At 29.8% G+C, this 19,355-nt stretch overlaps 1 protein-coding gene across 4 annotated transcripts in view; it reads left to right on the top strand.

Annotated features, from left to right (window-relative positions):
- Positions 1-1,010: 1,010 nt before the first annotated feature.
- The window catches only part of LOC140452119 (anoctamin-5-like), a 127,185-nt gene continuing 108,840 nt past the window's right edge, over positions 1,011-19,355 (top strand). For 3 of the 4 annotated variants that reach the window (XM_072546213.1, XM_072546196.1, XM_072546222.1), the window contains exon 1: positions 1,011-1,176. The gene's annotated coding sequence lies outside the window, so the exon portion shown is untranslated. Of the gene's footprint in view, positions 1,177-1,426; positions 1,565-19,355 lie in introns of those variants that run through there. The other variant, XM_072546205.1, reaches the window with a different exon arrangement.

Below are 19,355 nucleotides of genomic sequence, written 5' to 3'. Positions count from 1 at the left end.
TCCAACTATGCCGTGTGTTTGTTAATTCTGCAAGGGCAAAAAGGTATTTGGTTATTGCTTGTTACTCAATGAAAAAGAAGTTTTTTTCCATTTTTTTTTTTTTTTCATAGTAAATTGTCACAATAGGTTTCTATTTATGTGCAGCTTTTAAAGAAATATGCACCATGAACCATGTAAAAACTTATGAGGACTAAAAGTTGGGCAAAATCTTCGATTTCCCGACTTGTAAACTTGTAATATATAAACTTTTTATATAGATATAACATAGCATTTTTAATGTACCTATTTTTTAGCCGTATGTACCTACTTTACGATGAGAGAGTTGTAAATTAAAATATTCAAATTTGAAAATTTATTTATAAAAAAATTGTTTATAAAAACTGTAACCACTTCTTGAGATGGGGACCTACACATTCGTATTCAGCGAAAAATTTTACATAGCTACGAGAAAATAGTTTTCAACTAAGCAATCTTCCATGTATACAGAAAAGGTAGGTATTCAGTGGGCGGATTATAACTAAACAACTTACTTCGAAATTTTGGTTATTCTTATTCGTCTTTTGGAGGTCATCTGCGTATTTTCGTTATTTTTTTAATGAGTTTCATTCTTTTTACCATTAATCAGGAAAATACAACAAAACATATTTTTAATAGATATATTATTCGTCAAAGAACTATGTAACTTGCACTGTTACTGATACAATATGTATTATTAAACATTGAAAAATATATTTTAACCACTTAGGTAAATTAATTATAATTTTATTATTATTTAAAAATTAAATTATATTTAAATTGTATAAAGATAAAAAACGGAGATTCCGAGATCGATCCTGCCATCTTTTATCAAGTAGAAATATTACTAAGTAGGTTGAACAATTTTATACAAAAGACTTCTTGATCAAAACAGCATAGCCAAATGTTAGTAGTTCAAAATGATCAATAAACTAAGTAGTTCAAAATTGGAGTAGGTCAATATTATAAAGATTAGGTCCATCGTTCTCAGCAGCTATAACCTGTAACTGTCACTTTCTGTTTCACCTGAGATTTATTTTGGATTACAGCTGTAGCAAAAAAAATGAAAATTCAAAATTAAAATATGAATAACTGAAACTTTCAATATTATCTGTGATTAAAACAATTCAAATTGAATTAACTTATTTTTAATTTAAGTGGGTAAGTATTCTTAGTCGCTTTTTAATTAAATAATTGTTTTTTATTTTGGTTCCTGGTATAAAGTTCAAAAATAAGTAGGATTAGGTTATTTTCGGTCAGCGATAATTTTAGCGGTATGCTTAAAAGCAGTTTATGGTTTACACTTTTTCCAAGTAAATTATAATTAACATTATGTAAATATTCATTGTTGGCGCAAACAATGATTCATATTTACATAAATATCCACTTTATTCTTATTTTGTCTGAAAAGGACAAATGTTGTGGTTCATCTTTTTTTTAATACTAAAACTAATTTTGTTGATTCGTTGGGTCAACAATAATTTTTTGTCTACAATTTATATTTATTATCACTCTAGTTGGGACTTTTTCTTAAAAAATTAAATTACCTGTGAGTACCTACCTACACTAAATAGCTAATTGTTTTAAAATGTTTTGTGTAAACTCAAATTGTTCATTCCAAATCGGTTTTAACAAATTATGTTTTACTATTTATTACTAATTATTATTGTATAGAAATATCATTTTGAAAGTGTTAATACATTTTGATATATTTTTTTCACATTTTTTCTTTGTAGATATAAATATATATATATATATATATATATATATATATATATATATATATATATATATATATACGAGAATTACTGGATATGAGTGACTGCCAATATAAACAAACAACACAGTTTATTAGGGTTGCAGTCAGAAAATGGCCGGGATGTTAATGAAACACTCTTATAACTTTTTGTCTAGCTTTCGGAATGGTTTTATTCCTTTTTCAAGACACTGTAATAAGAAAAAAAATGTAAATATTTATAAAATATCACAAATCTTTAGTGCAATTTACTAGTCGTTGAGATTATTTGTAAAAGCATAGACACTCAACATTAATAACACATATAAAATATAAAATAGTGGACAAACTACATTCTAAAATTCTTTCAAATTTAGGTACAGATAGTAAAAATTTAGTTTGTCATCTTTTACTGGTGTGTTTTAACTCTGACACATAGAGAACAAAAAGAAAAAACCCTATGATTAAAAAGTAATTAGGTGTACTTAATATTATATTTCTTTTTAAGAAATATCACCTAAGATGGGCCTTTTCTTCTAAGATTCTTTAAAATCACCTAAGATGGGCCTCTAGTATTTCTTAAAAAGAAATATAATATGTAACAATAAAACACTGAAAACTTTGTTTTCAAACTTCCACAAAATTTATTTTAAATTCTTATCACTACAGCTGTTTCGGCTGATTGCCTTTCTCAAGTGATCTGTTTTTGGTATGGGTTTACACTTTATAGTCTCTAATGAAATAGGTTGAGGAGGGGAGAACTGTTTGTCTCAAGCTGGTCATTCAGAATTATATCTGTGTTTTTAAATTTGTTGATTTCCATAGATTCTAACAAAGATAGCTTAAGGTCTTTATTTTGAATGTGTAGAATTTTAAATTCGTCATTAAAAGAATGATTATCTAGAAGGTGAAGTGCGTATGTAGAATCTGTTTTTCTATTATTGAAAGCCCTTTTATGTTCTGCTATTCGTTTATTAAAATTTCTACCTGTTTGACCAATGTAAGTTTTTGGGCAGTCGCCACATTTAAGTTTGTACACACCACTGTGTAAGTGTTTTTTATGTTGGCTCTTGTTGTTTTTAATATATTTGCCTAGGTTGTTATTTGTTCTGAAAGCTGTTGTTATTCCATTCTTTTTTATGTGTTTGGCTATTTTTGTTGATATTTTGCCTGTATATGTAATTGAGTAGAAGGTACTGGGTTTTTTCTCTGGTGGTGGAAATACTAAGTTCAGGGCTTTCTTGTGTAGTTTTTGATTTAACATTTTATTAATTGTTTGTTCGTTGTATCCATTGTTTACTGCTATTTGCTTAATGATATTTAATTCATCCAGCCTATCATAGTATGTTACATAGATTAACAGCAATTCCTATGTCAAAATACAATTTTGAGACAGAATTAAATATCATTAAGCAAATAGCAGTAAACAATGAATACAACGAACAAACAATTAATAAAATGTTAAATCAAAAACTACACAAGAAAGCCCTGAACTTAGTATTTCCACCACCAGAGAAAAAACCCAGTACCTTCTACTCAATTACATATACAGGCAAAATATCAACAAAAATAGCCAAACACATAAAAAAGAATGGAATAACAACAGCTTTCAGAACAAATAACAACCTAGGCAAATATATTAAAAACAACAAGAGCCAACATAAAAAACACTTACACAGTGGTGTGTACAAACTTAAATGTGGCGACTGCCCAAAAACTTACATTGGTCAAACAGGTAGAAATTTTAATAAACGAATAGCAGAACATAAAAGGGCTTTCAATAATAGAAAAACAGATTCTACATACGCACTTCACCTTCTAGATCATAATCATTCTTTTAATGACGAATTTAAAATTCTCCACATTCAAAATAAAGGCCTTAAGCTATCTTTGTTAGAATCTATGGAAATCAAGAAATTAAAAAACACAGATATAATTCTGAATGACCAGCTTGAGACAAACAGTTCTCCCCTCCTCAACCTATTTTATTAGAGACTATAAAGTGTAAACCCATACCAAAAACAGATCACTTGAGAAAGGCAATCAGCCGAAACAGCTGTAGTGATAAGAATTTAAAATAAATTTTGTGGAAGTTTGAAAACAAAGTTTTCAGTGTTTTATTGTTACATAAAATGAATTTCCATCAAGTAACGGTCGAATCCATCAATTATTTAGAAATATAATAAAAGATGACAAACTAAATTTTTACTATCTGTACCTAAATTTTAAAGAATTTTAGAATGTATTTTGTCCACTATTTTATATTTTATATGTGTTATTAATGTTGAGTGTCTATGCTTTTACAAATAATCTCAACGACTAGTAAGTTGCACTGAAGATTTGTGATATTTTATAAATATTTACATTTTTTTTCTTATTACAGTGTCTTGAAAAAGGAACAAAACCATTCCGAAAGCTAGACAAAAAGTCATAAGAGTGTTTCATTAACATCCTGGCCAATTTTCTGACTGCAACCCTAATAAACTGTGTTGTTTGGTTATATATATATATATATATATATATATATATATATATATATATATATTATATATATATATATATATATATATATATATATATATATATATATATATATATATATATATGGTGGTCCGGGGTTCGAATCCCACCGCCGGCAAGAACATCTAGACATTTTAAAAATGTCTATAGGTCCCAGGTCGACTCAGCCTGAATAAAAATGAGTACCTTGGGTAAAACCAGGGGTAATAATAGACGGTTGAAGCGTAGCACTGGCCATGTTACCTTCCTTGTATACCGTAGGCCCTAGATATAGCAGACTACCCTGCTATACTCCCAAAGCCGCGACAGCGGTATAAAACGGGAGACTATTATTATATATATATATATATATATATATATATATATATATATATATATATATATATATATATATATATATATATATTTATAATAAGTAGGCATATTCACTTGGTTTACTGGTCCGTCTCAAATTGCCTAGTAAATTTAGTAATTATTTTTTGCTATATTGGTTTAATTTTGATTTCAACTGGAAGTGGCTGGAAGTTACTTTACAACTTCATAACCAATATTAATTGTAACTTAAACATGAACATTATTAACACATTAAGGGTTTACATAAATATTTATTTTTGAAATTGTTTAGCCATTTAGAGTTTATAGATTAGCAGTTCTTTTTATCGTGTCATCTCCTTTAGAAGCTTGGTGATTGTAGCTTTGGAAACTTTTGCACGAAAGATTTATGTAGATGAGCAACCAAACCATCTTCTGAATTCTTTCAGCCACAAGTTTTGGCGTCTTGCAACTGATATTTTGACCTGCACTTTACCTTCCAATATGATTAAGAGTAATTAATATCAATCACCTCTCAATACACCACCCAAGTATTGTGCTTTCCTTTCTTTGATTATGATTAGTATTTACAAATATAATATTTTTATCCCATTTTTATGATTTTCCTCTAATTTTCTTTTTTCAATGAAATAAGTCTGCAACTTCTTTCATTGAAAAAAGTAGAATAATCATCGATAATGGGAGGGCATATTAATTAATGTTCATTAAAACTCTCCATTTGTAAATACTAATCTATAAATGACTATAAAATTTCAAAAATATGCTTTTTTTTATTGGTTCAATTTTATTGTGGTTAATAACTGCATGTGAACATTGTTTTGTTTAAATATTGGCTGTGATTGCATAAGGTTGATTGTATAGTACTTTCCAGCCACTGCTACTCAGTAAAAATTTAACCAACATAGCAAAAAATAATTACTAAATTTATTAGTCAGTTGGGACTGGGATCAGGAACGGAGTATATAATTTTTTGTGTTATATGTTTCTGGCAAAGAATCTTCCAAAATATCCCCAAGCTGAGTAAATGGACTAGAGACAGATAGTAGCTAATAGATAATAAATTACTTAATAGTATTTTTCAATATTTCTTCTGTTTGCCATTATCCAAATAGGAATTAGACAACATCCAATATATTAATCCCATTTGTTAATTATTCCTGCCTAAATATATTTTGTATATTTTGTATTTTCACGTCTTGGTGATCAGGATCAGAGTTGTTTCGTTTTGAACATTTCGTTTTGATTAACTGTTTTAAACATGTGTTTAAGTTTAAAATAGTTTTTGTTTAAAACAGTTTAAATCATGTTTAAAACACTTAAATTAAACAAGCACTTTAGGAACACAACAGACTTGGAAAACTTTCTAGCATTTTACATACAAGAGTTAATAAATTTCTCAAACTGTTTCAGTCTTATAGTTATCATATAATCTAAGTCATCAATTTTATATCTGATCAGTCATGTTATCTGTGATGTGATGGAATTAAGCTCTTTAAAAATTGAAACCAACTTAGCTGCTTTGATATTGCCTAGCCAATTACGTAAATTGGAATGGACTAAACTGTATGATAAAAAGAGTCTTTCTATGTTGGCTGACGATGCAATAGCTATGTGAAGTTGTCAGGCAAGTTCCAATGCTGTAGTATTTATATATTTCATAGAATGCCATCATGTCCACGGTTTTACATTCTCAACTAGATGTTTAGAAAACACATATGGTTTAACGGGTACACACTTTGCCTGGTAATTAATAATAATTGGCAATGCTTCTGGATGAGGAGTTTCTACATATTCCATGTCAGTTTCTATTTGCTCTTAGCGAATTTTATTTCCACTAAAGTGATGATTAAGCAAATTTACCAAAAAATGAGATGGGGCCAAAGCCATTTCCATATGCTCCTTGACTTTATTCGTGCCACTTACCAAAAATTCGCCATTTGCATGTTCAGTCTCAAATGCTTTCAGAAGTTCTAGCCATATCTCTATAGCCTTTTCTCTAGTGCAAGTATTTCTTTGGACTTTGTATCTACAAAGCAACTGCAGTATACTTTAATTTTTTAAATAGTCTTGGGCATTTGTCTTTAAATTTGTATCATTTACAAGCTTTGTTATATCTTTATCAATACTTATACTTTATTTGAGCAAATGTCAAATATTATTGGTCACATTTTCAAGTAACTTCCTAAGCAGTACGATAAAGTATTTCAATGAACATTCTGAGGCAATACAAGAGCAGAACCACCAGCTTCTCGGAATTTTGCACTAGCAAAATGTACATTTCTGAAATATTTGTAATTTTTATTTATATTACTTTATTCTTTATAACTGACACTTATATATCATGGGCAAGTAAGTTCAATATTTGGACTGAACAACCATAAGTTATTATATCTTTCCTGCCTAATTCCTTGAACAGTTCCCTTCGCATTTCCTAATTGAATTTTTAAGTAGCTCTAGTAAATATTTGGAAGTGTGACCATTCCCAATTGTATCAATGAACTCTTAGATGCACCTGTTCACTTTCCATACATATGAGACATATGTCTATTATATGTTCATTATGAACATTCCTCCAGCCATCAAGCACTAAACAAACCTTGTTGCATAATTTTTTTTAATTGTTTGTACTTAATTGTAAACCTTATCAAGTAAGTCAGTTGAAGCAGAATTCCTATTTGGTGGCTTATCCAGGATGTAATGCATTTATCATCTTTTTAAATTCTGGATGTTTAACTGCACGAAATGATGTGTTTGTTGGATATAAATATCAGGCTATTTGGAGATCCAACTTATTATTTTCTGATTGGCTAGTTTGAATAACAAATCTTAAAATGCTGTTGTTAGAAGCAGACGCTTTTGCGCCTACCACATGGTCAATGGTGCTATCAGTATCATCGAAGATTGTTGATGTTGACACTGACATAGGCTCTGAAAAAAAATTGATTCATTAATACTAATTGTTGTCAATCAAAACTTAATTAAAATATGCTTCAGTGTTGGTTAATAAATATACAGGATGTGAATTTAAAAACTGTTAGTGCAAATATATGAAACTAAAAAAGTTCTAAGAACAAAAACACAATTTGGTACCAGGTACCATCGATAAAACAACACCATAATACCGAAACAATAAAAATTTAAAATTCAATCTTACCTATATTATGATCTGGGTAAGCATCACTTGAATGTTTTTGGGTTTTTGATATCTTATCTATCGTTAAATCCTCGTATGACTCGGAATCATAGATAGTTGACATTGGTAGCTGAGAATTTTCAGATGGAATATATTTTTGAGTATGTTTCTTCATATGCACCACTAGTTCAAACATAATAACTTTACATTTTTAACATTTAGCAGTCACTGATTTTTTGTTATTATCTTTAACAACATCAAAATATGACCAAATGGAATCTTTCTTCCTTCCCATAGATATAGATTCAAAAGCACCAAAGACCACAAAATAAATGATAGTAGACGTTATTGCAATAGCCAACTTGCGATGCGAATGTATAAATAGTAAATAGTCAGGGGTTTCCCCATAAAATTTAAAAACAAAAAAAAATGTTTAAAACAAAAAAAAAACGTTTGAAACAAAAAAACATGTGTTTTGTATAAAATTAGCCTATCATAGTATGTTACATAGATTAACAGCAATTCCTATGTCAAAATACAATTTTGAGACAGAATTAAATATCATTAAGCAAATAGCAGTAAACAATGAATACAACGAACAAACAATTAATAAAATGTTAAATCAAAAACTACACAAGAAAGCCCTGAACTTAGTATTTCCACCACCAGAGAAAAAACCCAGTACCTTCTACTCAATTACATATACAGGCAAAATATCAACAAAAATAGCCAAACACATAAAAAAGAATGGAATAACAACAGCTTTCAGAACAAATAACAACCTAGGCAAATATATTAAAAACAACAAGAGCCAACATAAAAAACACTTACACAGTGGTGTGTACAAACTTAAATGTGGCGACTGCCCAAAAACTTACATTGGTCAAACAGGTAGAAATTTTAATAAACGAATAGCAGAACATAAAAGGGCTTTCAATAATAGAAAAACAGATTCTACATACGCACTTCACCTTCTAGATCATAATCATTCTTTTAATGACGAATTTAAAATTCTCCACATTCAAAATAAAGGCCTTAAGCTATCTTTGTTAGAATCTATGGAAATCAAGAAATTAAAAAACACAGATATAATTCTGAATGACCAGCTTGAGACAAACAGTTCTCCCCTCCTCAACCTATTTTATTAGAGACTATAAAGTGTAAACCCATACCAAAAACAGATCACTTGAGAAAGGCAATCAGCCGAAACAGCTGTAGTGATAAGAATTTAAAATAAATTTTGTGGAAGTTTGAAAACAAAGTTTTCAGTGTTTTATTGTTACATAAAATGAATTTCCATCAAGTAACGGTCGAATCCATCAATTATTTAGAAATATAATAAAAGATGACAAACTAAATTTTTACTATCTGTACCTAAATTTTAAAGAATTTTAGAATGTATTTTGTCCACTATTTTATATTTTATATGTGTTATTAATGTTGAGTGTCTATGCTTTTACAAATAATCTCAACGACTAGTAAGTTGCACTGAAGATTTGTGATATTTTATAAATATTTACATTTTTTTTCTTATTACAGTGTCTTGAAAAAGGAACAAAACCATTCCGAAAGCTAGACAAAAAGTCATAAGAGTGTTTCATTAACATCCTGGCCAATTTTCTGACTGCAACCCTAATAAACTGTGTTGTTTGGTTATATATATATATATATATATATATATATATATATATATATATATATATATATATATATATATATATATATATATATATATATATATATATTATATATATATATATATATATATATATATATATATGGTGGTCCGGGGTTCGAATCCCACCGCCGGCAAGAACATCTAGACATTTTAAAAATGTCTATAGGTCCCAGGTCGACTCAGCCTGAATAAAAATGAGTACCTTGGGTAAAACCAGGGGTAATAATAGACGGTTGAAGCGTAGCACTGGCCATGTTACCTTCCTTGTATACCGTAGGCCCTAGATATAGCAGACTACCCTGCTATACTCCCAAAGCCGCGACAGCGGTATAAAACGGGAGACTATTATTATATATATATATATATATATATATATATATATATATATATATATATATATATATATATATATATATATTTATAATAAGTAGGCATATTCACTTGGTTTACTGGTCCGTCTCAAATTGCCTAGTAAATTTAGTAATTATTTTTTGCTATATTGGTTTAATTTTGATTTCAACTGGAAGTGGCTGGAAGTTACTTTACAACTTCATAACCAATATTAATTGTAACTTAAACATGAACATTATTAACACATTAAGGGTTTACATAAATATTTATTTTTGAAATTGTTTAGCCATTTAGAGTTTATAGATTAGCAGTTCTTTTTATCGTGTCATCTCCTTTAGAAGCTTGGTGATTGTAGCTTTGGAAACTTTTGCACGAAAGATTTATGTAGATGAGCAACCAAACCATCTTCTGAATTCTTTCAGCCACAAGTTTTGGCGTCTTGCAACTGATATTTTGACCTGCACTTTACCTTCCAATATGATTAAGAGTAATTAATATCAATCACCTCTCAATACACCACCCAAGTATTGTGCTTTCCTTTCTTTGATTATGATTAGTATTTACAAATATAATATTTTTATCCCATTTTTATGATTTTCCTCTAATTTTCTTTTTTCAATGAAATAAGTCTGCAACTTCTTTCATTGAAAAAAGTAGAATAATCATCGATAATGGGAGGGCATATTAATTAATGTTCATTAAAACTCTCCATTTGTAAATACTAATCTATAAATGACTATAAAATTTCAAAAATATGCTTTTTTTTATTGGTTCAATTTTATTGTGGTTAATAACTGCATGTGAACATTGTTTTGTTTAAATATTGGCTGTGATTGCATAAGGTTGATTGTATAGTACTTTCCAGCCACTGCTACTCAGTAAAAATTTAACCAACATAGCAAAAAATAATTACTAAATTTATTAGTCAGTTGGGACTGGGATCAGGAACGGAGTATATAATTTTTTGTGTTATATGTTTCTGGCAAAGAATCTTCCAAAATATCCCCAAGCTGAGTAAATGGACTAGAGACAGATAGTAGCTAATAGATAATAAATTACTTAATAGTATTTTTCAATATTTCTTCTGTTTGCCATTATCCAAATAGGAATTAGACAACATCCAATATATTAATCCCATTTGTTAATTATTCCTGCCTAAATATATTTTGTATATTTTGTATTTTCACGTCTTGGTGATCAGGATCAGAGTTGTTTCGTTTTGAACATTTCGTTTTGATTAACTGTTTTAAACATGTGTTTAAGTTTAAAATAGTTTTTGTTTAAAACAGTTTAAATCATGTTTAAAACACTTAAATTAAACAAGCACTTTAGGAACACAACAGACTTGGAAAACTTTCTAGCATTTTACATACAAGAGTTAATAAATTTCTCAAACTGTTTCAGTCTTATAGTTATCATATAATCTAAGTCATCAATTTTATATCTGATCAGTCATGTTATCTGTGATGTGATGGAATTAAGCTCTTTAAAAATTGAAACCAACTTAGCTGCTTTGATATTGCCTAGCCAATTACGTAAATTGGAATGGACTAAACTGTATGATAAAAAGAGTCTTTCTATGTTGGCTGACGATGCAATAGCTATGTGAAGTTGTCAGGCAAGTTCCAATGCTGTAGTATTTATATATTTCATAGAATGCCATCATGTCCACGGTTTTACATTCTCAACTAGATGTTTAGAAAACACATATGGTTTAACGGGTACACACTTTGCCTGGTAATTAATAATAATTGGCAATGCTTCTGGATGAGGAGTTTCTACATATTCCATGTCAGTTTCTATTTGCTCTTAGCGAATTTTATTTCCACTAAAGTGATGATTAAGCAAATTTACCAAAAAATGAGATGGGGCCAAAGCCATTTCCATATGCTCCTTGACTTTATTCGTGCCACTTACCAAAAATTCGCCATTTGCATGTTCAGTCTCAAATGCTTTCAGAAGTTCTAGCCATATCTCTATAGCCTTTTCTCTAGTGCAAGTATTTCTTTGGACTTTGTATCTACAAAGCAACTGCAGTATACTTTAATTTTTTAAATAGTCTTGGGCATTTGTCTTTAAATTTGTATCATTTACAAGCTTTGTTATATCTTTATCAATACTTATACTTTATTTGAGCAAATGTCAAATATTATTGGTCACATTTTCAAGTAACTTCCTAAGCAGTACGATAAAGTATTTCAATGAACATTCTGAGGCAATACAAGAGCAGAACCACCAGCTTCTCGGAATTTTGCACTAGCAAAATGTACATTTCTGAAATATTTGTAATTTTTATTTATATTACTTTATTCTTTATAACTGACACTTATATATCATGGGCAAGTAAGTTCAATATTTGGACTGAACAACCATAAGTTATTATATCTTTCCTGCCTAATTCCTTGAACAGTTCCCTTCGCATTTCCTAATTGAATTTTTAAGTAGCTCTAGTAAATATTTGGAAGTGTGACCATTCCCAATTGTATCAATGAACTCTTAGATGCACCTGTTCACTTTCCATACATATGAGACATATGTCTATTATATGTTCATTATGAACATTCCTCCAGCCATCAAGCACTAAACAAACCTTGTTGCATAATTTTTTTTAATTGTTTGTACTTAATTGTAAACCTTATCAAGTAAGTCAGTTGAAGCAGAATTCCTATTTGGTGGCTTATCCAGGATGTAATGCATTTATCATCTTTTTAAATTCTGGATGTTTAACTGCACGAAATGATGTGTTTGTTGGATATAAATATCAGGCTATTTGGAGATCCAACTTATTATTTTCTGATTGGCTAGTTTGAATAACAAATCTTAAAATGCTGTTGTTAGAAGCAGACGCTTTTGCGCCTACCACATGGTCAATGGTGCTATCAGTATCATCGAAGATTGTTGATGTTGACACTGACATAGGCTCTGAAAAAAAATTGATTCATTAATACTAATTGTTGTCAATCAAAACTTAATTAAAATATGCTTCAGTGTTGGTTAATAAATATACAGGATGTGAATTTAAAAACTGTTAGTGCAAATATATGAAACTAAAAAAGTTCTAAGAACAAAAACACAATTTGGTACCAGGTACCATCGATAAAACAACACCATAATACCGAAACAATAAAAATTTAAAATTCAATCTTACCTATATTATGATCTGGGTAAGCATCACTTGAATGTTTTTGGGTTTTTGATATCTTATCTATCGTTAAATCCTCGTATGACTCGGAATCATAGATAGTTGACATTGGTAGCTGAGAATTTTCAGATGGAATATATTTTTGAGTATGTTTCTTCATATGCACCACTAGTTCAAACATAATAACTTTACATTTTTAACATTTAGCAGTCACTGATTTTTTGTTATTATCTTTAACAACATCAAAATATGACCAAATGGAATCTTTCTTCCTTCCCATAGATATAGATTCAAAAGCACCAAAGACCACAAAATAAATGATAGTAGACGTTATTGCAATAGCCAACTTGCGATGCGAATGTATAAATAGTAAATAGTCAGGGGTTTCCCCATAAAATTTAAAAACAAAAAAAAATGTTTAAAACAAAAAAAAAACGTTTGAAACAAAAAAACATGTGTTTTGTATAAAATTAAAAAATAAATAAAAAAACTTATTTAAAAATTCCTTTATAAAAGGTATACATATATATATATATATATATATATTATATATATATATATATATATATATATATATATATATATATAGATATATATATATATATATATATATATATATATATATATATTTATATATATTTATATATATATATATATAGATATATATATATAGATATATATATATATATATATATATATATATATTTTATAACACCCTATCGGGCTACATCACAAAACGTTTTTGGAATTAATATTCCATCATCAGTGCTATCTGGATGTACGTGTTTTGAGCTACTTAGAAATATTTACTTAATTCTGAACATTTTTTTAATACTTTCATTCTGGAGTCTTAAACTTAAAGTTCTAACGAAACAAAAAAGTCATCCACTGACTTCATCACTCATTCTCAATAATCCAAGACAAGGCCGAAGCCTTTAAAGATACATTACAGGCCGCCCTCGTTTCCCCTAATAACCCAAACTTCAGCGAAAAGTGTGTAATATTGAAAAAAAACACAGCTCCTAGCCCTGATGGCATCCACACAAGATGCTTTAAAAATCTTCCAGAGAATATTATCCCGTTGCTCACCAACATAATCAATGCATCTCTTACGCTGAGCTATTTTCCAATTCCATGGAAAGTGGCCAGCACAGTCATGATTCCCAAACAAGGGAAAATCCTCACCAACCCTGAATCGTACAGACCTATTTCTTTATTGAGCACCCTAGCTAAAGTCTACGAGACGAGAGGATCCTTAAGGACAGACTCGTAGAATTCCTAGACGCTCACCTTGCCATTCCAGACCACCAGTTCGGATTCAGGGCTGAACACTCCACGCAAAATACATTGGTTGAAGCAACAACTTTCATTTCACAATCACTTAACGAAAGGAACCACGTCCTAGGCATATTCCTCGACATCCAGAAGGCATTCGATCAGGTCTGGCACACGGGCCTGGTTGAAAAACTTCAACTCGCTGGATTGCCCACACCTTTAAGGGCTCAATTCTTGCTCCACTATTATACACTACTACGTCTACAATAGTGACATCCCCCGCCCACAGCACAGATCGGAGACCCTTTTACTGTATGCTGATGACACTGCTCTCCTTACGTCGGGATCACACAGACAGCGTGGACAATTGTCTGTATTCTAAAGAGCGCAAAACTATATAGACAGAGTCATTAGGTGATGCAATAAATGGAGGGTGACCATAAACCCCTCCAAAACACAACTAATTTTATTTAAATCTTCAAATTGTCGCGATGTCCGGGGCCTAATAGCTCTGTTAGGAGAGGACCTTATTCTCAGAAACTCGGTTTCCTATTTGGGAGTCCATTTTACAAGGACTCTCAGCTGGAAAACCGACATTCAAGATACCCTTGACAAGGTGAGAAGGAGGTTTAAACTCTTGTCAGTGCTAGCCGGCAAACTGGGCAAGACGTCGTCTAAAACTTTATTGCACACTTACAAAACTTTCATTAGACCTATCATCGAATACAAGGCATGCACGCCTCTCTTAAGACCTCCGAAATCAATGCCATCATGGCTACCGAAAGAAAAATCTTCAGATTCTGCATGATTCAGAACAGTCTATACCCATCAGCACACATACACACACTGGCAAACATAACGCCTATTAAGGACAGAATCCTATCCCTAAGCAGGGGGTATGTCCTTCGAACCATTACAGGCTCGAATAACCGAGCAAAGCGAATATTAAAGACACCTTGCAATCGCCAAGGGCAAATACTCATTAGGCTTCCACAAAGAAAAGTTCCGTTCCCTCCAGCTAAACTTCTATACAACACTGGACATGAACTCCCTGATGAGTATTTTGAAATTTTAGAATCAACCCCCATCAAATATCGCAGCTGACTACTGCACACCATAAATGCTGATCAAGAGCCGTTCCTATTGTATGGCTGGTAACCCCTGAAGAAGCGTAAAGCTTAAACAAGGTTAAAACTCTGGAACTAGAATACTTTCATATACCTTTTGTGAACCGTTTTTGAGTTATAATGGTTTTTATATGCAAATTACACTTTTTTAACCACATACATCATTATGTATGTATACCGCAATAAGATTACTATTAAACATTAGCAATAACCAGTGGCGTACCCAGGGTAGGATTTGGGGAGTTAAAATGCCCCCAGGGCACTATTCCCACTATACTCACAAAATTTTAAGGACTCAACATAGAAGTAGCATAAAAAAAATTTCGGGCCGAACCAACACTTCCCCATAGGTAATTTCTAGGTGCGCTACTGGTAATAACTGAAATTTTTGTCAGAATATTCCATGGGCTACTTGATAAATAAAATTTTTATGACAAAAATGTATAAAGTTAATTTATTTGAAAACTGCAAGAGATAAGTATAGGGAATACCAATACAGATCGATAGTGAGAAACATATTTTTCTAAAATAATGAATCACAAACGTGTCCCATTTGAAAAAAGGAATTAGGCGAAAATTTATTATGCCGGTTTTATTCCAATTTTGATAGAACCCTGTATAATGAAAAGGCAACTTTACACGGTAAACGATAATGCTGTATGTGGTTAATACGTTCCTAAGGAATTTAAACTGTTATTCAAATTACATTAGAGGATATTGAACTTTATATACATGGTAGAAAAGTGTAATTTTCATATAAAAACCATTAAACTCAAAAACCGTTAACAATAGGCATAGGGAAGTATTAACAAAAAATGTTCAGAATAACGTGAACATTTCTAAAATTCAAAAAATACGAAGTTATAAGCAACTAGCAAAGAAAAGTAGCAAAAAGATGAAAGTATTTTCATTAAATAGGTCACTCTTCAAAACCCTTTTATTCCAATTTTCATAATTCAGTTACCTTTAGTTATGTTATATATATATATATATATATATATATATATATATATATATATATATATATATATATATATATATATATATATATATATATATATATATATATACAGGGTGTCCCATAATTAATTGGACATTAGCTAATGGGTGATAGCTGGCATCAAAATAAAGCGTTTGAGCTCAAATTGTTTAGGCAAAATGTTGCTAGTTTTCGTTCTACAGGGTGATTCATTAATATTTTTTTATATTATTTTTAAAATGATATATTGAAAACTATTCAACCGATTTAAGTAAAATTTGGTATCTTGCTATTATTTAGTATGCTTAATATGAAAATGATATATTAGTTTTACCGATGACATTAGGTGGCGCCACCTACTATAACATTGGTTCATTAATGGGACCATAATTTTTTTCCCGCCCTGTATAAACATTCTAGGAAAAAAACATGAAATAACATTCAATTCTACACAAAAAAGGTATTCTTGTTTCAAATCAAAAAAGTACACCGTTTTCGAAATAAACGTATTTTTTAGAGACGTGCATAAAATAAAAAAATTTTACAAAAACTTATGTAAATTCAAACATTGTTCAAAAGGTCTTAAATAAAAGTGAATATTAAATGTATTAGTAGTAGATAATTTTTGCAAACAAAATGCATATGATTGAAACAATTATTTTTATTAAACCTTTGACTCTGTAACAAATTTTAAAAAAATCAGAAATTAAATTAAACAATGAAGTGAATATAAAACAATTAACAAAGTGAATAATTCAAAACGAAACGAAAAAAAATTACAATAAGTGTTGAAAATGTGCACCATTAGATAAACTACATAATCTAAATCTTTTGTGTAAGTTTTGTCTTATTTTAAATAATGAGTTTCTTCGGGCCCTAATTACGTTAACTCCCTCTACAATATTTTGCCATAACTCTTGACGGTTATTTATTTTTTTTATAAACAAGTGACTTTAGGTAGCCCCACAAGTGAAAATCTAGGGGATTTAGTTCAGGACTGCGTGCTGGCCATGGGTATACACTACCTCTACCAATCCACCTTTGAGGATAAATTTCATCTAGATAATTTCTAACTTCTAGGCTATAATGTGGTGGTGCACCATCATGCATGTACCAAGAGTTCCGTCTCAAATTTAGAGGTATGTCTTCTAAAAGAGTTGGTAAATCTTTTCTCAAAAAATTTAGATACGTTACGAGATACGTGGGAAAAATGTTGAGAGTGAATTTTTATAAAAATGTGCTAGTTGCTAAATCTTTGAATTTACGTATGTATCAGTGCAAATAAAGTGTGAAAAAAATATATTTTATAATTTTTGTGTCTTTGAATTTGTCTTCGTCGGATATAGGATAATAGATATTAAAATATGATGATAAGAAGATTAAAAGGCAATCTTAATATTATTTGTAGATATAATCTGTCAAAATAATTCACTTTAGTATGAATTTTACGGCCATAGCACACTGGCTACACCAGTTGTCGCTCGAAAACGGGAGTCAAGCAGTGTCTACCGGGGTCATACTTTGGATGTTTGACCGCTTAGGAACATAACATGTCATGTTATTGCCTTGCTTACTTTTTTTTTATTTTCGGTATTATTTAAGAAAATTTTTAGGAAACTTGTAAGTATTAAAATTAGTTTAATATTTAAATAAAACACAAATAAACTGTTTAAAATATATTAATTTCGTTGAAGTCATATAATAGAAGTATAACTTCTTACCTGTGTACAAAGTACACACATATTCTTTTTTAATAATAGACTCGCACTGCACTTTGACAACAAATAGTAAACAAATTCGTACTTACGCCTTGACTTTGCCATTAAGTTCACAGCATACCTAGGTACCTGCTTGTTTTGCGAAAAACAAAATACGTTTATTTCGAAAACGGTGTACTTTTTTGATTTGAAACAGGAATACCTTTTTTGTGTAGAATTGAATGTTATTTCATGTTTTTTTTCTAGAATGTTTATACAGGGCGGACAAAAAAATTATGGCCCCATTAATGAACCAATGTTACAGTAGGTAGCGCCACCTAGTGTCAATGGTAAAACTAATATCATTTTCTTATTAAGCATACTAAATAATAGCAAGATACCAAATTTCACTTAAATCGGTTGAATAGTTTTCAATATATCCATAAAAATAATATAAAAAAATATTAATGAATCTCCCTGTAGAACGAAAACTAGCAACATTTTGCCTAAGCAATTTGAGCTCAAACACTTTATTTTGATGTCAGCTATCACCCATTAGCTAATGTCCAATTAATTATGGGACACCCTGTATATATATATAGTAAACTCTTAAATATTTGGGAAATCTGGAAGAAAAACTTCCCAAAAGATTTCCCCAATATTTAAGAGGTTACTATTTAACTTATCTGCAAAGATTAATTTTCTTTTCTATATATATATATATATATATATATATATATATATATATATATATATATATATATATATATATATATGTATATTGAGATGATTGGTGTTTAAAGAAAATAATTTATAAGTTATATACTAGAGAATTTTATAAAAATTATTTATATGAGGGTATTCTTAAGAAATTAGCATATAATAAGTGTAAAAAGTTTTATTTTAATAATTATTATATTGTAAATATATTTAAGTGAGCCATGTGCATAGGCAACCAACTATACACTTAAATGACATTTTAAATAATTATTACGAATATAAAATAGGGTTATATGTTGTTTAAAATGTGTAGTTTATTAAATTAGAGTGTTTAAGTTACTGATTTAAGTTTATATTCTGATCTGAAAAGCCTAAATGTCGATAAAATTCTCGATAGAATAGTAAAGAATTCTCTAGAATACAGAATTTAACCTTTGTTTACGGTAGAACGTTCTCGAATATGGTTATGTCTGTGAAATGGACATAACCAGAACATATACTTTTTCGAGAACAATCATATAGAACAATTCGAATATGATTTCTTGCCAGATGATTCTGGAACATGAAAAAAGATATAAATACCCGGTGATTTGGATTCAAGGCATCAGTTACAGTTACTATAAGTTCAGTCAGAGGCCAGTCAGTTAGTA

The sequence above is a fragment of the Diabrotica undecimpunctata genome, chromosome 1, assembly GCF_040954645.1.
Source record: "Diabrotica undecimpunctata isolate CICGRU chromosome 1, icDiaUnde3, whole genome shotgun sequence".
In the NCBI taxonomy this organism is placed as follows: domain Eukaryota; kingdom Metazoa; phylum Arthropoda; class Insecta; order Coleoptera; family Chrysomelidae; genus Diabrotica; species Diabrotica undecimpunctata.
The sequence above is the reverse complement of the archived record's forward strand: the minus strand, read 5'-3'. Positions and strand labels throughout refer to the sequence as shown.